The sequence below is a fragment of the Ursus americanus genome, chromosome 22 (assembly GCF_024610735.1).
Source record: "Ursus americanus isolate L20-20 chromosome 22, mUrsAme1.1.p, whole genome shotgun sequence".
In the NCBI taxonomy this organism is placed as follows: Eukaryota; Metazoa; Chordata; class Mammalia; order Carnivora; family Ursidae; genus Ursus; species Ursus americanus.
The window spans coordinates 9,047,294-9,066,257 of NC_142148.1; positions in this window are offsets into that span (position 1 = coordinate 9,047,294).

Below are 18,964 nucleotides of genomic sequence, written 5' to 3' on the forward strand. Positions count from 1 at the left end.
AGAAAAACAACAAATAATACTTTCTTAGTCTGAGTATATCCCATGCAATATTGCAGACACACTGATACTATAAAGTGATTAGTTTATTTGAAATTCTGTATTTTATCTGGCAGCCCACTCACGTGAGATGGGAAAGATGGCCACCTGCATTTCTAGACTTATATTCTACTAATGTAGCAGCCTCAGTGACTAGGGGGCTTATTTTTTAAAATTTTAATACATATAAGTCCCAGGATTGTGTCCCATGGGAACAATTTGGTCATGTGGCTTAGGACGTGGGATCATCTGCTGGGCCAGTCACGGCCTATGGCGTGACAACAAAGATGTGGCAAAGTAGCATTGTCCATGAAAAAAAATTATGGAGACTTTCAAATATCTTATACGTAGAACATAGACATAATCTCAGTTCAGCTGCTTGCTTAGGAGGTACAAAAGTAGAGCCCAAAAGGCTCTTTTAATTTCTCCAGACGGCACAGTCATGGGTAAATTTGGACTGGAATGCCTACTTCCCACCTCCTCACCACCCAGGGCTCTGTCCTCGCATCCACGTGGCCATCATCATTCTAATAGCCACTGGATAAACCAATTAGCGCTTATGAGGGCTTCCCCCCTCTCTCTTCTCTGTATACAAAATGAACAGGTAAAAAGGAAATGCTTGTCAAAACAAATCTCTATTTGGTTCTCTTCATCTATGGGACAATTTCTGTAACGTGTCAATCACTTCGTTGCAAAATAGCCCCTCCAACACACAATTCACATTTCCCGATGACACCAGCCTGTCAGTCTCTCACTAAATCAAAGCCAAACTTCATACCAAGCAAAGACCAGTTTGTCAATCATTTTTCCTGCCACACATCCGCCAGAATCACCTGACAGCTACAACTTTCTACCCTCAAATGGAACGGGTCTGGTTAAGCTTGTTTGTCTCCCCTAATTGAGTTCCTTTCAGGACTGGTAGCTTAGCAACTAATAAGTTATTTTCTGAGACAACTGGCCTGAATTTCATAGCTTTCTTGACCATTGCTACTTGTGAGAAAATTGTTTCCCCTCAAGTGGCTAAACAGCAGATGTAAGATTTATTTAATACCTAATTGTCCTATTGTTTCTAATTATAAGCACTCTCCTCCTGTTTAAAAGTAAACACAGGATATGTTGTCACATAGGACATAATTTTAAATGATCATAAACTGTCTCAGAATTTTGTCCTGAAATTTCAAATTCTCCATTATCGGTGGCACTAAATATTAGAAAAAGGGCCAAGAAGATAAATACGCAGCGTTTATTGGGCTGTAAATTACTTCACAAGCACCTGCTATGAGCGAGTCACTACGAGGCTATGCACAAAATTTAACGAGTGTTCTCGTCTCGAAGAACTTAGTTGGGAGACAGAGATGGCAACAAGTGCTAAATCCACTTAATGAGAATAAACAGTACAAATACGAGAGAACAGGAGGCTATAATAATAATTTTTAAAAGGTATTACAATATAGTCATGATCGGTATAGGAGACCTTGTCATTTCTTTGGTGGTCCAGCTCCTAATTTCCCTTCCTATATTTGGAGGAACCCTCCATCGCATGTAGAGTATGGGAGAGATCATGCCCTCACTTCCCATATGGAAGCTAAGCAGTTAGACCTTCACTGCAACAATCCTCCAGCGGCCACAAGACTGAAGTTTGGTCAATCAGATGTGCTTGCCCTGCTTTTTCCTTCCGGGGCCGTGGGAATGTTCGGAATGGCTCTCAGTAGCTGCTCTGCTGTCCACGAGCAGTGGTGTCAGCGGCGAAAGGCGCTGGGGGTGTTATCTCGGGTGGACTGTTCCAGCTAAGAGAAGAATGTTCGGAATCTTTCCTCCTATCTCTTCCTGAGTTGCCATGGTTCTAACCGGCTCTTGCAACCATGTTGCCAGTTTGGGTCTCCCTAATATACTTCAAATACATTTATTTTTAAAATTTGAGATATTCAGAATTGATTTCTGTGGTGTGTAACCTCTAAGCCTGAAGTTTTTAATTGGCTTAGGCACGAGATACAAAGGGTTCTCTGCCCACTCAGGGCTGTAGCAATTTGGGAAGGCTCCTCCGAGAATAAGGACAGTACCCACACTTCGCATAGGTGGAGAGCAAGGGAACAACTGTTTTGCACTGAACCACTGGTACAGAGAAGCAGAAAAAGTCTAGGATGCTAAAAACAAATTTTTAAATTGATTTAAAAAGGGGGCTTTGTTTACCTTCTTCATCATTTTATCTTGACAGTGACTGGCAAACAATAGCATTTATTAAAAGTGCTGAATGAATGAATAAATAAATGACAATAAGAAAAGAATGTCTAGATGAATTTGGCTAAACTGGAAACTCCTCGTACGTTGTAAAAAATGAGGCTCTAACGTTATTAGCTTGGGGATTATTGTAAGGAACCTAAAAATTCACAGCAACTCTTTCTAATTTTTCTATCAATTTTCAGCTATTATAATGTAGCACATACCCAATTATGCAGAAAGTGTTAAATCGGAGCACTCCAGAGTCCTGCAGAGACAAGGAACACATCCAGCACATCAGTGGATGAGTCATCATTCTTGCGGTCTTGCCCAATGGAAGACAGTCTCAATCTGGAAATTTCTTTTTACTGAAAGATGGCTATAAAGCTCCCTTTGACTACCTTAGGAGAGGCAATTGAGCAGAGAGAAAGTGTTCAGGGAGAGAGAGAGAAAGATGCTTGCTTTCTCCCAGAAACAGAGAGAGAAGCCATTCATGTGCAATCAGGAGCTGGCAGGAGGCATTTTGCAGAGCACGTCTTGGGATGATTATTTCTTCAGTTGCACAGCCGTTCTGGACTTTCATCTAAGGTGTGTCCTTCGAGCAATTGCAGTCCGGGAATTCCCTGATATTAGTAATTGGTCTTCTGATATTTCCATGCAGACTGCTCTGGAATGGGAGCAGGAGGACTGGAGAATGTAAGCCAAAGAACAAGATAATTCCCTCACATTTGGAGAGTTGTTTGACCCATTTCTTAGTGGGGATGAACTGGAAGGGAACATCAGAAGTGAACTCTGTGTTGTTCATGGCGTGGCCAACTCTTATGACATCATTTACTCTGTATGAGGCTTTGTTCTAAGAACTTCACATGCATCGCCTCAATTAAATCCTTGTAACAACTTGCAAAGGTAGGTGTTGAAAGGGAGGTATTGATCAGAGGAGGAAATCTATTGTTTTAGAGAACATATGAGGTCTTATTAGCAAAAGTGGAATGTCTGAAGTCACTAAGACCTTGAGGAGTGAAAGACAAAACAAGGGGGAGAAACTCCACAAGATTTACATTCCAGTGATTGCAAAATGGTTTGAGCCAAGGAAGAAGCATGACAGAATGGAGCCAGAGTTCAAGTAAGGTTGCACCCCCTTGCTCCACTTCCAGTATCATTGCCACAGGGCTCCTTCTGTGGGTTAATGACATCGCAATAAGAAACACACACACACACACACACACACACACACAAATGAAGAAAACCGCAATAAGAGACAGAGCCACATATGATCTAGTTATTTCCTCATTGGGCAAAGGTCCACAGGTGTTTGGCAAGGTTTTGTGCAAGTGAAAATGGGATGAGATCACAACAAAAACAATTTCAGTTACAAAACCTCGGAGTGGTGCCTGTTCTCCCTGTCGGACCCAGGAACGAGCAATGTTGGACACTCACTCCCTTGTGCTCGTGGAGAGGATCGATTCGGAGCGATATATGTAGTTGAATTGATTGTTTAGATTTCTCTCCCTAAAGAGCATAAGGGGGATGGAGGCGGAACTTACAAAAAGGGGTGTCAAGAGTAGTTATTATTCACCTCACTTTACAGATGAGGAAAATAAGGCTCAAAAAGTCTAAATAATCCCCCATAATGCACAGCTAGTCAGCAGCGGAGCCAGGATTTGAAATCAAATCAGTCTGGTTCCACAGCCCAAGGTCTTTTCTGCTGTGGTGTATGCAGATTTCCTCCAAAGGAGGGCGGGGCACAAGTTCCCTATGTCACAGATGCAAGAAGCAGAACAAATTATGTGATACATAATTCTGGACATAAAGATGCATATTCTTCCCCATTCCTCCCCTTTTTATGACAATGCAAGGCCCAGATTTTAGTGAGACCACATTTCCCACCTTCCCTAGTAGCTTGGTTGTGGCCATGTGAGTGAATTATGACCAAGGGGATAGGAGCAGAAGTGATGTGTGTTACTTTCAGTTTATGCACATCCCCCCAAAATAAAAAGAATCGGGTGTGATGTTCCCTTGCCTCTTTGTCCTTTCCTAATGATTGTAGACGGACAAGCCAGAGACGGCTGTCATGTATGAAGTATCGTGAGAGACAGAAATGTATTCTTATTATGAAAAACCACTATGATTTTGGGGTCTTTTTGTTCCAACAGCTTAGGCAATATCCTAACTTATAGATGATATGATGTCTCCCCAAGGCTTTTAACGTTTCCTTATGAGTAACTATACGTTCCTATCAAACGTCATTTAATATTTTATACAGTTTGATGTAAGTGATTATGCATATATTAAATATAGTAATATTGAAGTGAAGGGCTTAGACATTTCCAAATAATTTTTTTTGTCTCAAGTCCTTATGTTGTTTTTATGAAGATTAGAATTCTAGACTACCTATATTGCTCCAAGTCATTCAGAAATATTGACTTTGTCCTCGCTAGATCTAATAAACCAGGGTTCAGCAAACTACACCTGCAAACATGGGTCTAAAAAGCCAAGGGTCAGCAAACAAATCTGGCCCACCATCCATTTTGTAAATAAAGTTTTATTGAAACACAGCCATGGCTATTTGTTTACATACTGTCCGTGGCTGCTTTTTGCTCTGAGGGCAGAACTGAGTAGTTGCTCCAGAGATGGTATGGTCACAAAGACCAAACCATTTACTCTCTGGCCCTCTCCAGAAAAAGTCTGCTGAGCCTTGCAATGGACAGCTATAACCAGGAACCTGATGTTTGCGGTGGGAAGTCCAGGTAAGCAGTGATGTCTTCCAGGTAAGCCGAAAACACTGATGTTTTCCCATCTAGCTACGGTGCACGTTTCGACTTATTCTAGCAGTTGCTTCAACATGAAAATCTATCAAGAAAATCTATCAAGTGGCTGCTCTTACTTCACTATGTTCCCTTGGTAAAATATCTTTTGGAGGAATTTGTTATTATTGACCCCATGCGAACGAAGAAAGGAGCAGAAGTGAGGCGAGATGTACCACACATGGGAGCAGTTTTCTGTCCTTCTCAGGCATGACTGTGGGCATGGGATTTCAGACAGAAAAGCCCAGTGGGTTTCATGTAGCTGCCCCAGGCTTTGTGTCTTGCATCTGTGGCATATAAGAACCCGTTCCCGTTGGGAGGACAGCCACGACGGGATGAGATGCGGCAGAGTGTGCGAGCGCGAAGGGGGTTCATGACTTCAAACTGCTTTCTTCAGTCGGCACAGATTGGAGTGTGTGAAGGGATGCGGGTGCAGGAGGGACTCGGTCCACACTCTCAGGGGCCTGCAGGGCAGGGAGACGGGGGCGTGGGGGAACTGCCCATCGCCTCCGCACCTGGGCTGTGAATCCAAGAGGACCTGGGGCGGGGGAAGCAAGAGGCAAAAGACTGTAAATATTATTCAAATAAAGAAAGCACAAGGTCAGAAGCAATGGAGCCCTGGAAATGCTTTTCTTTTTGTCCTTCTGTGAGGCAGTGAAGGAGAGGGGAATTGTCATCCTATTAGCTTACTGACCACTGTGCTTGGCTCCCCATCTGTGAGGGGACAGTTCAGGAGCCAGTAACACAGGGTGTTGCCCTCCCAGTGGCTGCTACAAAGGCTAAGTTCTTGCGCATGCCCTGTATCCGGCCGTAGACAGCCGCAGCTCTGTTCCATGCTCCCCTGACTCAGACCCTGAGGGAGAAGCAGAGGGATAAAAGAGCCAGCTCTTCAAAGATGTCGCCCAAGTGACAATTGTCGTTTTTGCTCACATTTGATGGGACAAAGCGAGTCACTGGACCAAGCCTGACAGGAGGGTGTCAACTTCTCCCAGGGAAGGGCAGCACACGCGATTCCCTACTGCATCCTCTCCACGAACCTGGGGTAATCACTACAGAAGTCATGCTACAGGGAAGGAAGCTGACACTCAAATTGAAGTTGCCCCGTCGGACACAAAGACCAAGATGGTGACCCTTCCCCATGTTGGAATTCTGATTTCACTCTACTTCTTTCCCCAGCATTTTTAAACTACACCTCTGTTTTCCCAGGTACCTACGAAAGACTGAATTAAAATGCTTACTTACACCCTTACAAGAAAAAAGGTCACCCACCTTAAAGAGGCCAAGCCAGGATACCCTCAGCTCTCTTCATCCCATTCCCTGTATCATTTTCGAGAGGCTCGATGATGCACGAACATAGTCAATGGTTTTGAAGTTAGTTTACATATGCCATGCGCCAGGCTTTGTGTGCCTAATTGCATCGACTCTTGGCCAAATAAACCAATAAGAAATATATCACTACCCCAGCTTTATAGATGTTGAACCTGCAGCTCAGAGAGGTTAAATAACTTGCCAGATACCACCCAGCCAGGAATTTGGCTGCAATGCAAGCCCTTATCTGCTTGTCCCCCAAGTTTACTCCCTTCCCTTCATCCATTCTGGAGGAAGTACCAGCTGGCTCCCAGTGTGAGAAGAAGATGGGAAAATACGGAAGAGACTCCGGACATCCAGAGTGTGACCCTTATTTACTGTGTGGATTGCTCCTGCCACGAGAGAAAGCACTGATTAAAAATACTTGGTAACCCAAACATAATTAGAAAGGCCCATTTCCTGGGAGAGGTGGGTGGTAATGCCAAAAAGCACTCCCAAACTTAAGATAAATGAGTTTGGGTTTAAAAATAACTTTAGCCGCTTTGTGCCACTGCTCATTTCCATTAGTAAACATAATAAAATAGAACCGCATACCCAACTGCATGTACTACGGTAAGGAGTATAATTACACATAAATAGATAACCCATATATAACCTACTTGAACTTATATAAATATGCATCCAGATTCACCTGCCTGGGAATGGAGATCAGCTAGTAAATCTTAGGGCACCTTCTTTTTTCTTTTCTTTTTTTTCCTTTTTTTTTTTTAAGGATTTTATTTATTTATTTGAGAGAGAGAGAGAGAATGAGTGAACACACAAGCAGGGGGAGGGGCAGGGAGAAAGGAAGAAGCAGGCTCCCCACGGAGCAGGGAGCCCGACTCGGGGCTAGGTCCCAGGACTCCAGGACCATGACCTGAGTCTCAGGCAGATGCTGAACTGACTGAGCCACCCAGGCGTCCCCTTAGGGCACCTTCTGATCAGGTGATTGCAGCCGTTTTGTAGGTAAGAATGTGCTGTCTGCCATTTCCTCCCTGCAAAATGGGCATCATCCCATCTAGAATATAGCCCCGTGGGCAGGGTAAATGGCGCACGTGACTGAGAATGGTGAAGATGTTTAGAAAGACCAAGGATAGTGCGAATCTTTGGATTGGGCGGGTCCGAGGTGGAGACCCCTTCTCTGGGTGTAGTCGCCCCAGCCACCCAGCCTTCCGGACGAGAAACCTAACGCTCGTCCCAGAATTTCCACATTGCCAGATGGCACTGGAAGGCTTACGGCCTTTACCGATGCCATTCCCCACGTCTCCCTGGCCTCTGTCCACCTCTCTCTCTTGGCTGATCCCCATTGCCCCTACAGGAATCTGCCCATAGCTTGGTGCGGGTTTCCCAGCCGCGGCACTGTTCCCGTGCTGAGCTGGGACAAGTCTTTGCTGTGGGGGGCGGTGGGGGGCGGGGTGCCTGTGCCTTGGACGATGCTCAGCAGCCTTCTCAGCCCTCACCCACAGGACGCAGGTAGCACCTCTCCCCCCAGCTGCGACGAGCAAAAATGTCTCCAGACATCGTCAACTGTCTGCTAAGGAGCAAGACTGCCGCTGCTTGAAAACCACCAGTGAGGAACATCAGCTTTTGTTGGAAGTCTCGTTTGACTGGCTCTGGAAGCCCCATTAGCCTCTAAGCCCCATTCTCCTAGGGAGCCTGCAGCAGCGTTCAGAGTTCTCTCGGATGTGGGTGTGCTACCTGGGTCCGGCAGACTCTCAGTAAGTGGCTGGGTGACTGAGGATGAAGCACTTGGAAATTTCCTCTGGCTCAGAAAGCGAGGATAACTTTGCTTCGCTGAGTGAGCTAGAAAATTCCTTTATGCCCTTACTTCATGTGAAATGTGATTCTCCCAGCGCACATCCCTGCAGTCTGATATGTGAAATCACCCATTAGAGAGTGCAGTCAATACTGCTGTTATGACTCTGGGGCTTTCCAGAAAGAAGCCATGAGTCTTGACTTTTTTTCCCCTAAGGTCTGGCTTAGCACCAAGGCACTGGTGCAAGCGCGGCCGTAGCCCCTAGATTCATTTCCCCCCTGTTTCATTGCATATGGCCTTAGAAAAATTATTTTTTGAAAAATGACCTAAAACTTTCCTAAAATCCTCAGGAATGACACCTGAGGGGAGCATCTGAAAGACTTCACATTCATTAACTAAACCTTCTTGTTAGGTTATGTTCCCTGAAATGCATTTGACAGTTAATGAAGTGGAAAAGATGGCAGTCGGAGAAAAAATAAAATTCTGTCAGATTCTGGCGCTAGAACAGGGAGGTGAAAAAGCAGGAACCTGGGGAGGGATTGATAGATTGGCACCCCACACTGTGAGTATTTTATTGCCGGGGACATTGCCTCGGATCAGAGCCGGCTGCGAAGTTAAATTCATGCCTGGCACTCTGTGTTCAGATCCTAAGACCATACATAAGTCAGCCAACCTAGATAAGGTGCTTGTCAGGGCCGAAGCAGCAGGGATACGGGGCTGACTGGCAGGCATGCGAAACAGTGATCAGAGAAGAGAAAGAAAAAGGACAGACGTGTTCAAAAATATTTGTACTGCTTTAGACACCTTTCCCCATTTCAGTAGGATTGCAATTTAGCCCAAACCTTGCCTGAATACTCTGAAGGTAAAACCAGCTTGCAGGCAGTCGAGTGAACAGGCACAGACTTTCTCTGAAAATATTCAGCTTTAAATGACCTCATGGGATGTTATTCATTTCCCGTTCCCTTCTCATCCGCCTGTGCCCTCTGCTGAGGTTCAGAAAAGGGGGTGGGGGGAGGGGGACAGGAAATACAGTGACACACTGGGGTACCCCTCTACGGTTGCCAAAAGTATTATTTGGTTAATTCAGCTCAGTCCAGCCTTCCTGAAGTTGGGCAAACCTGTTTTCTTCCCTATGATGTATCACTTAGAAACACCAACTGCAAGGATTTCTTATGTTCTCACAAAAAAGGGAAGGAAACAGCTGGTAAATGTTTCACAGATGGCAAAGCTCTTGGCATCTCTCTCAAGAGAGGGCCACCCATGCAGATGGCTCATTATTTTAACATTTGGATTTTCATCTTATTAAAACATCTTTTTTTTTTCTGGTTTTATTTAGCATCATAAATTCTCTTACACTTTAGCAAGCGCCTAAGCGATTTGAGGGCGTGCGCTCTAAGGAACATCCTTTGGCTAAAATATAGATTGGTAACGACATTATTCCCAGCTTTGATCTCAACGTGATGGGTTTCAATCTGATTAAAAATTCCAATGAAAGGGAAAGCTCAGAGTAGTGGATTTATCAAGCAAAAGTCCATGAAGTCCATATAGTAGCTGAATTATTCAGCAGAACGATAAACCGAGTGAAATTGGGGGGAAATAGTTTTATTCGATGCATAAAATCCCTATTACTATGCAATATGCATATATAAAAATAGACAAATGCACAGTGGGTGTAGATTCATAAACACACCCTTTCTACATATGTAGGGAGGCTTCTGTACGATGAAGTACAACAGCCAAAATTTAAACCGAGCCATGCCAATTCTTGGCAGAGCAGATAGGAAAGGGTCAAGATTTCAAAGAATAGTTCCCTACCCACTCAGACTTTGGCATCAGCGGCTGTTTCTAGGTGCGGAAGCAGGAAGGCTGTTGGATGGTGAGATGCAGAGAAACCACAAACTCGTGCTGCCCTAACTTCGCCGGGAAAGCAGGCCTCGGGACTCTCCTTTCCAGATATTGCTCTCAAGGACTGGGACACGTTGTGGTCACCTCAGCATCCCTAACTATTGCGCTGGGGTGTGGGAACCATTGGAAATGCAAATGTAAGTGACAAAGCAGTGTAATAAGAACAAACCCATCTATTTAATGTGGGGAGATGCTGGCCTAAATACAGGATCGGTCGCTGTGCTCTTGCAAATGAGCCTTATGGAGCCAGGTCTGTGCGTGCCACGTCGTAAATGTTTATTAGCAATGGGACGCAATGCACGTTATGGAACCACGGAGCTCAAAGCTGCCTCACTTCGGGGGTCAAATGTAAATCCCTGAAATGCTGAGAAAACGTTAATAGTTGCCAGTGCCAAGAACGTACCGGTTGAGCATGTCCATAGGTATCATAAATGGAGGCCCTGTTCATCGGCTTGAATCACCTCCGGTACCACTAGCCTGAAGCATTAGCTTGTGTCATGCCTTCTGCGAGCTGCTGGCTTTTCCATCCGCCCGAAAGCAAGACGGCAGTGCAGAGAGCGCCCGTTCACAAAGAAGGACTGCGAAGAGTAATGCTGATGAGGTATGTCCAGAGAGCTCGGAGCGCTGGAGAAATCGAGGGGAAATCTTTTCACCCTTATCTCCCCCTACGTGGATTGCTTCTGGGTGGTGCCATGCTGCTTCAAGGTTTGGGGCGTCTGTGGCACACCCTGTCATCCTAAGGACGTACACACATCCCCGGGGGAGAGCTGAGCCTCCGGCTGGCAGACGCCACGCTCAGCTTCAGGCTCACCACCCCCTTTGGTCATTCGAAGGCAGGGGCTCTTCAGAAGCGGTCCCCAGACCAGCAGCGTCGGCCCCACCTGGACTGCCCCTCCCCCCACCAAGTCGGAAGCTGCAGGTGCGGTGGGCAGCTGGTGTTTTCACAAACCCTCCAGGTGAGGTTGATGGACGCTGGGGTTTGAGAAGCACTGCTCTAAGGCATAATACTTTGTCACTCCACCAGTGCCCAAGAATCTTTTTGGTGACAGGCATCAAGTATGATTCCTGTAAAATCCTGGCAGCAGACTACATTTGTCTATTTAACTGCATGCAAAACGCTTGTCAAGAAGGATTCCGGGGGCTCTTTTTGCAAAGCCTTCCTCTTCCCTGCATATACTCTATCCAGCTCTTTGGAGACTGCCTATGCCTTCGATCCAAGCTCCAAAGTTACAAGCCATTTTAAAAGCACCCCCACTCCCACCCTCTTCATCTAATATTGGCAAATAAGACAGGGAACAGCGCGCCTGGTTTTCTGAGTCTAGCGAGAAAGACTGACAGATTTCATGACATTTGTCACAGGGTCTAAAACTCCACGTGGGAGAAAATAATCCCACTTAGTAAAAACATCTCACTGTACCTTTGAGTCAGAATGGAGAAGCATAAAAAGTATTGTTCCTGGAAAATTACAAGGCATTTGGTGTGTGTTTTCAGAAGCGTGATGACTATTCACCAGTCTCTGGTTTAGGTGGCTGAAAACCCCCCACGAAACTACATAGGGATTAGAATACACGTACGTCCCGTGCAGTGGCACAAGAATCAAAGGGGAAATGAATTTCCTGTGGTGCAGATGAGCTTCTTAAAGGAGCTCCCATCTGAGTACACCTCCTTTTCCTTGTGCGCATAGAAAACCATTTGAATAATGCACACTCTTCAGTTACATTGTGTGCTCTGAAAGCCATTTAATGAAGGTAGACAGGCTTCCAAAAAGGTGCATTCTTTGACTAATGTAGATACTCCTGGAAAAATCTTTCCCCAACATGGAAGGCGAGATGTACTGAGTGAGTGGAAGAGGGAATGCTATTATAACGTCTTGTTTCACTCAATCAAATCGAATGGAAGCAATTTGGGTTAAACTTGATCTATCCTAGGTGAACTCTATTCTCTGCAATTTATATACTGAAAAGCTGCAAGTCAATCAAATTTTAGCAAATCAAACCATCTTACCATTGATTTCCACTATGGTACCGAAGTTGCTTTATCTCTTTCTGATTGATCATCAATTAGCAGTGGCTTCCAGCTCCCACCTTTCTGTTAAATAGTTAATGATCTGTCAACTGACACTTACAGAAAGGACGGGCATTCCTCTTGAAATCAAAATTTCTTGAAAAGTTACAGTCATTTCTTTGTGCAAGAATATCTGTACCTATATCTATCTATCTATCTATCTATCTATCTATCTATCTATCTATCATCTATCTACCATCTATCTATCTACCAACCTATCTATGGTTTTAATAAAATGAGATAAATGTATCTAGTAAGATTGGCTCTTCATTTGCAATTTCTTTGACTAATTGAGCCAAAATCACACAAAAGGGTAGGTTGGGCAAAGGATATTTTAAATGTTATTCATCTTGGTAGTTCGGATTAAGAGGTGGTATATACAGTCAGGTTAACAGTGTGAGCCCAGAAGTCACACCTGCAATCAGCCCTGCTCTGCCACTTCCCAGCTATGTGGCTGGTCCTCTCTGACCCTCAGTCTCCTTCTTTATGACATGAGGCAAGCAATTTGTTGTGTCCCACGGGATGGCTATGAAGAGTAATTCACTGCATGGGTTGTAAGCACGACGCTGGGCACACAGTGAGCAGCTGGTGATCATGCCCATGACAAATAGGGAGAGGATCTACAAATGTCCATTTGGAAAACCATGGAGACAATCTGACACCAGTGTGGTATTTAAAAAAAAATGCTGTTGGTTATATCTCTAATGAGATTACTCAACAGAGTGAAAGCAACAAGAGCCTCGCTAAAGAAATGGGTGGTTCTTCTAACATATAGAGTGACTCCCATTTTCCAAACCAATTCTTTAGTTTCTGAAATCATTATCAAATAATCAGAATGATGATAATCATCATAATAGCCACGAGTGCTTGCACAGCATCTATTATGTGCTGGGCACTGCTGTACATATGTTATATGCATTAATTCTTGTAAGTGTCACAACAACTCAAGGAGTGAGATACAGAAAAGGAAACTAAGAGACAGAGAGGAAGTCTTTTCCAAGATCCCACGGCTCAGAGGGGGAGAGCCAGGATTTGAAGTTAAGCATAAGAGATACATCCTCTTGAAAAGGCAAGAGGGGAAAGGCCCTGCAGGAATCAACCTTCTAATTTTACAGATGGAGAAACTGAGGCCAGTGTTTAGAAGAGTGCTTATCATTTGTAGTAGATGCTTATCTCAGTCTAGTTGAGCTGCTACAACAGGCCACCATAGACCGGGGGGCTTAAACAGCAGAAATTTACTTTTTCACAGTTTCTGAGGCTGACAGTCCAAGATCAGGCTGCTAGCGTGGTGGGGTGCATGTGAATGTCCTCTTTTTGGCTTGCAGAGGCTACATTCTTGCAGTGGGGTGCAGGGGGTAAAGGGGAAGAGAAGGAAAGAGAGAGATCTCCTTATTCGTATAAGGCCACAGTCCTATTGGATTGAGGCCCCATCCTTATGATCTCATTTGACCTTAATTACCTCCTAAAGACATTCTCTCCAGATACGGTCACATAGAAGGTTAAGGGCCTCACTGAATTTCGGGGGAGCACATTTCAGCTCATAACAATGGTCAATAAGTAATAACTGAATGATGACTGGTATCCACAGATGGGCATGTTACTTACAAGGCTCATTACCAGCATAGCCAAGAAGAGAAAATGGGTCATTCTGATGTGTGTTCTCTGTAGACTAGCGACCACACAGCTGAGACTCCCCAAGAAAAACCTTGTCTCCAATGATCTTCTTTATAGTCCTTATAAATTTATTTGTACTTAATCCATATCTGACTGTCTGTTTGTTGCTATCCCTATACCAGAGTGCTCATCTCCAAAGGGTGAGTGTCTCAAAATATCCCCTTGGTGGGAAATCTCATTTCTTTTCTCCTTTAGTTTTGTTTTTCTTCTTCAATTTTTGCTTCTGTTTTGCTCGGTGTTCATTTTTCTGCATATGTTCTCGCTTTTCCTGAGCTAATCCATGCAGCTATGAGTAGGCTACAGAGCTCAAGAAATACCTCTTGATTAATAGATCTTTATAGAAGGCATTTAGGGTAAAGGAATAAAAAAGACAATAAACTCTTAATTAGATGGAAACTAGGCTTCCAGAAACAGAAACACTGTCTTAACAGATACGAACAACAACAACAAAAGGAACACATTACTTCCTATAACTGAAGTTCAAGGGGACTCCGGATGGCCTTAACCTGGAGTCCAGTCTCTTTCTCTCTGCTGCTGTGTCCTCCGTGTCTCCCCTGTTCATAGACAGGCTCTCCCTCACAGCAATGTAAGGTTCGTCAATAGGGTCTGGAGCTTCATATTTGCTCATTCTTATCCAGCAGGGGTGAAAGGTCCATTTCAAGATAAATGAAGATCCCAGATTTGAATTCTGTTGGCCTTAATTAGCCTGATTTGAGTCATAGGCTCCTCTCAGAAGCCGGCCGTATAGAGAGGAAGATGGAATGCTAAGTCAGGGGTCAAAACATGTATTCTGTACAGGATAGTAAATATGTCAGGCTTTGTGGACCACTCGGTCTCTGTCAAAACGACTCAACGTGGCCATTGTAGCCCAAAAGCGGCCAAGCAACACAAACCTGACTGCGTGTGCCCAGATTTGGCTTACACCGATCAGGTCCTAACACCGGAACGGATGCGCTCTCTAATGCCGATGGTGAATCTAATGTAACCCAAATACATCTTGGGTTCCAGATGGCCCAGTGTCTTCCCAGAAGCTTATTCAAAGAAGCACAATCTCACAACCATCAGGGATCTTAAGAATTCACTTTTGTCTCAGGTGTCTCAAAGAAACTAAAGGGCATAAGTCAGAACAGCACTCCTCGAGACCTATTTCTCTACTCTCCAACTGTCTTGTGCTCAGAGCTGTCCATGCCAAATGCCCAGACTCTCATCACCAGCAGCTGTGTAGCTTTCCTCCACTTCTCCCGGAACTTCTGGTCTTGCCAGGTCTTCAATGTATAACCAGCGTCATCTCTCCTGTCTCTGTCTCTCTCTTTCCATATTCCCCCATTTCTTCTAGCCATGCAGCTTCCTCTGTCTACTGTTTCCTGTCCTAAACCACAAAGTCTTTGGAATCTGATTGGCAAAGATCCCTGGGATGGGGCGATGGGGCAACGGAGGAGGAAACACAAGTCTGATACGTGACTATAGCTCCTCATCAGACTTGCAAAGAGGGAGTTCACGGGAGGGTACTCACGGATGTCAGGATAGCGGCGATCTCCAGGGAAGGGTGGGGTGAGGAAGGAATGGGAAGCGGAATTTTATTTGAATCTGAAAAATTTCACCTCTTTCAAAAATTAAAATGACATCTGAAGGAAATTTGACAACGTGATAACACTCATTATATTTGGGAAGTGGGTACACATTGGTACCTTCCTTTCCGTACATTTTAAACATTTTGTATTTAAAGATTCAAATCATTAAATCAAAAAGCTGATGGAAATAGCGCCTCTGCAGGTGTTTTGCTTACGATCCACTAGACCTGGGGGTCTCAAACTTTCACGGTGCTGCTAATTACCTGGGGGCCTTGTGAAAGCGCGGATTGCTGAGGGCCAGCCTAGAATTGCCCATTCAGGTGTGCTTTGTGTTCCGAACATTCTGCCTTCCAAACGTGTTCCCAAGTCACCAGGATGCTGCTAGTCCAGGGACCACAATTTGCAGATCACGGAAGTAGACAACAAACTCCTTGAGGGCAAGAATCCTGCGGATCTTGCCCTGCTCCGAGGATCTAGCTTGATCCCTGACCTTCGGAGAACACTGACTATATATTGATGCATGTGAACCACACCCGGGATCTGACCTGTGAAAACAGTGGCTGCCGAGCCCAGCTGAATCTGCTCCTCCCACCCTTTTGTTAGAAGGGAGGCTCTTCCTTAGCCTCAGAACAGTGCACGTGGGTTCCACGGAGACGGGCTAGAGTTTCTGGGTGGTAGGATTAGGGGACGATCAAGAAAGGGAGGTGGCTGCTTTTTCAGGAGGGTGAGAGAGAGCAAAGGGAGGGAGGGATGAGGAGGCAGTGCTGCGGGATCCAGTTGGACTTTCTCTTGCCACGCAGAGAGCGCCCACGTGATCTCAGCGGAGCTCCTGCGGCGACCCTGTTGGGAAGCCTTGCTCTTGTCCTTGGCACCTGCTTGCCCCACCTCTGGGCTGCAGCCCCCACCACCAGCCCCCAGGCCCGACCCTCAGAGGATCGCCACGCCTCTTTTCTTGGCTTCTGCCCTGTTTACTCCCATTCCCCCTTCACACCTCCACCCAGGAGGCAGTCCCCCCACAGCGCCTTCCTTCCCCCCTTGAGTGAAGAGACACCAGCCACCCCTTCACATGGCACGTACTCTTTCCTCATGGCCCTCCACAGTTGGCAATTCTGCTTTTTTTTTTTTTTTTTTTTTTTTTGTGATTCCTGACCACCTTCCCAGTTTGACTCTGAGCTTAATGGGAAGGAGGACCACATTTATTTTGCTCGCTGTGGTACCCCCAACTCATAGCTCGGTATCTGGCCCATATCCTGTGCTCAAGAAATGCTTGTTGAATGAATAAATGAGAGGTTGAGTACGGGCTCCTTTCCCCAACCCACCGGCGTTATCATGACGCAAGCGAAGTAACCCAGTCCAGACACTGTTTTTATTTCCACGTCTCCCAAGTCCCCCACTCCACTTTCCCTGCCCAAGTGTGCTTTTATTATTGGAAGGGCTGGTCCTGGTTACGTGTCCCTAATACCTTTGCCTCTTCTGCCCCAACTTCAGAGGCTGACCACGAAAAACTGGATGAGAGTCCATTTCCCACGGGGAAAAGGAGAAGCAAGCAGTAATAACAATATGAGGGATTCTGAAAGAGGCAGCTGGGTAAGATCCTAGTGGAAATCTCCAAGACAAGGGAGGAAGCACACCCGAGTATTATTAGTAAGACCCAGAGGGAAGGTCTCCGAGTGAGTGAGGTGGTTTTTTTTTTTTTTTTTTTTTTTTTTTTTACTATTAAAATATTGGTTTGCTCAGTTTTCTTTTTGAAGGGGAACCTTAACACCAGCTTGAGGAAGCGTTTCCTTAGCACCACTTAAGCCACAAAGGCTGGTATGTGGAGCCAGGGGTTGAGGGATTTGGAATGTCTGATCAGCCTGTCACCTTTAAGCCCGGTTGGTTGGGTTTTTTTTTTTTTTTTTTAATCATTGCCCAGTTTATGAATCATTGTTTCTACTTGCTTTAGAAATAGTCATTCTCTACTTTTCCTTTTCCAGACTGAACTTGTGCTGGCTTTTTATATATCCTTCCGGTGTTTAATCTGCTTTGTGAAAAGAATACACATTCATTTCAAACAGCTATAAACACATGAAGTAGAAAACAAAAGTGTTTCTGTTACGTTTCAGGGATAGTGTTTCTCCTATATTCTTTTAGAATGTTAATGTCGATACGAATTTATTATTATTGTTGTTGTTGTTATTGTTATTATTGCAAACACTGTAATGACAAACACACTGTTCTGAAATTAACTCTCTTTAATCTTTACATGTGTATTCACCATGTCTTGTCTGTTCTCATACGTAACCTTATTTATTCTGGTTAGCATAAGCTAGGTATTTCACTCTAGACAGTATTAGATGCTTTTCCTAGAAATGGTCACTGCCATTGTTTTAAAATATTTCCTTTTAATATGAAGCGATGATAAACATTTCTGGATACGTAACTTTGTTCACCCACCACGCCTGTATACTTCCTCTCCATCCCTCTGTAAAGAAATGTGCTTGTTGAACACTAGCTGAAGTCACAGCCAAGGGAAATCTTTTACTTAATAGTTACCACTGGCTCTTTACATATGGAAACCCAAGAATCATTCATTTGTTCGTCTGCTTTTTCATCAGACATTTAGCTTGCTTCTAAGAAGTGTCACGTGTCATTCTAAACGCTGTGGTGAGATACACAAAAGAGGTCTTTGCTCCTTTGGGTGAATGTGAGAAACAGAAAATAACAACAACAACAAAAATAGAGGATTTTGATGATGCCAGGATGAAACCATCCGTGGGAAATTAAGGGGAAGGGTTTTCTAAAAGAAAGGAACAGCAGGGTAAAGTCTTTGAGGGGAAACAAACATGATGCCCTGAAGGAATAGGACTGGCACATCATGAGCCCTGGGGAAGTGGTATGAGGTGAGACCAGGGAAGGAGCAAGGGGTATATCACATAGGGTCTTAACAGGTTATGGGAAGGAGTTGGTATTTTATTCCCATGTTATGGGAAAACACTGAAAGGCTTTATACAGAGGAGTGACAATATTTAATGTAGGTTTTGGAAACAATCTCTTTGTTACTGGGTTGGAGTTACGTGGGGCGGGATGGGAGGTCAAGGAGCAGGCTGTGGCTGGTGTGCAGGGAAGTCAGCCCCACAAGCCCACAGGCCCAGGGAGTGCAGCTCTGAGTACCAGAAATAAATGCCGAATGGACTCAAAGGGGTAGTAGTCACACTCCCTGACAGGTTGAAATCAGCCAGGTGAAAGAACCAGAAGACGAAGACCAAAGAGACATCAAAGAGCCAAGAGCCAACATCGCAGAGGATGGGACCCTCCAGGCGGCTGAGTCAGGAGGGTCAAAGTACGAAAGAGAGCACTGAGTAGGATATTGACTTAACAGTGGTCTCTGACCTTCACAGGTCTTTCATCTCTGGGCAGCAAAGACCCTTGAGGTCGGCCCCACCCCTTTAACATATCTCTCTGGGCTTAAAGAAACAAACCAGGGCTTTGCAGTGATCTCTGGCCTCTCTGAGGCAGGAAATAATATTCATAAATCTGAGATATCTATGCCTTCTGGTCAGACCCAAGGTCAGAGCTGGGGTTACATCTTCAAAAGTCTTGCCGGGTCA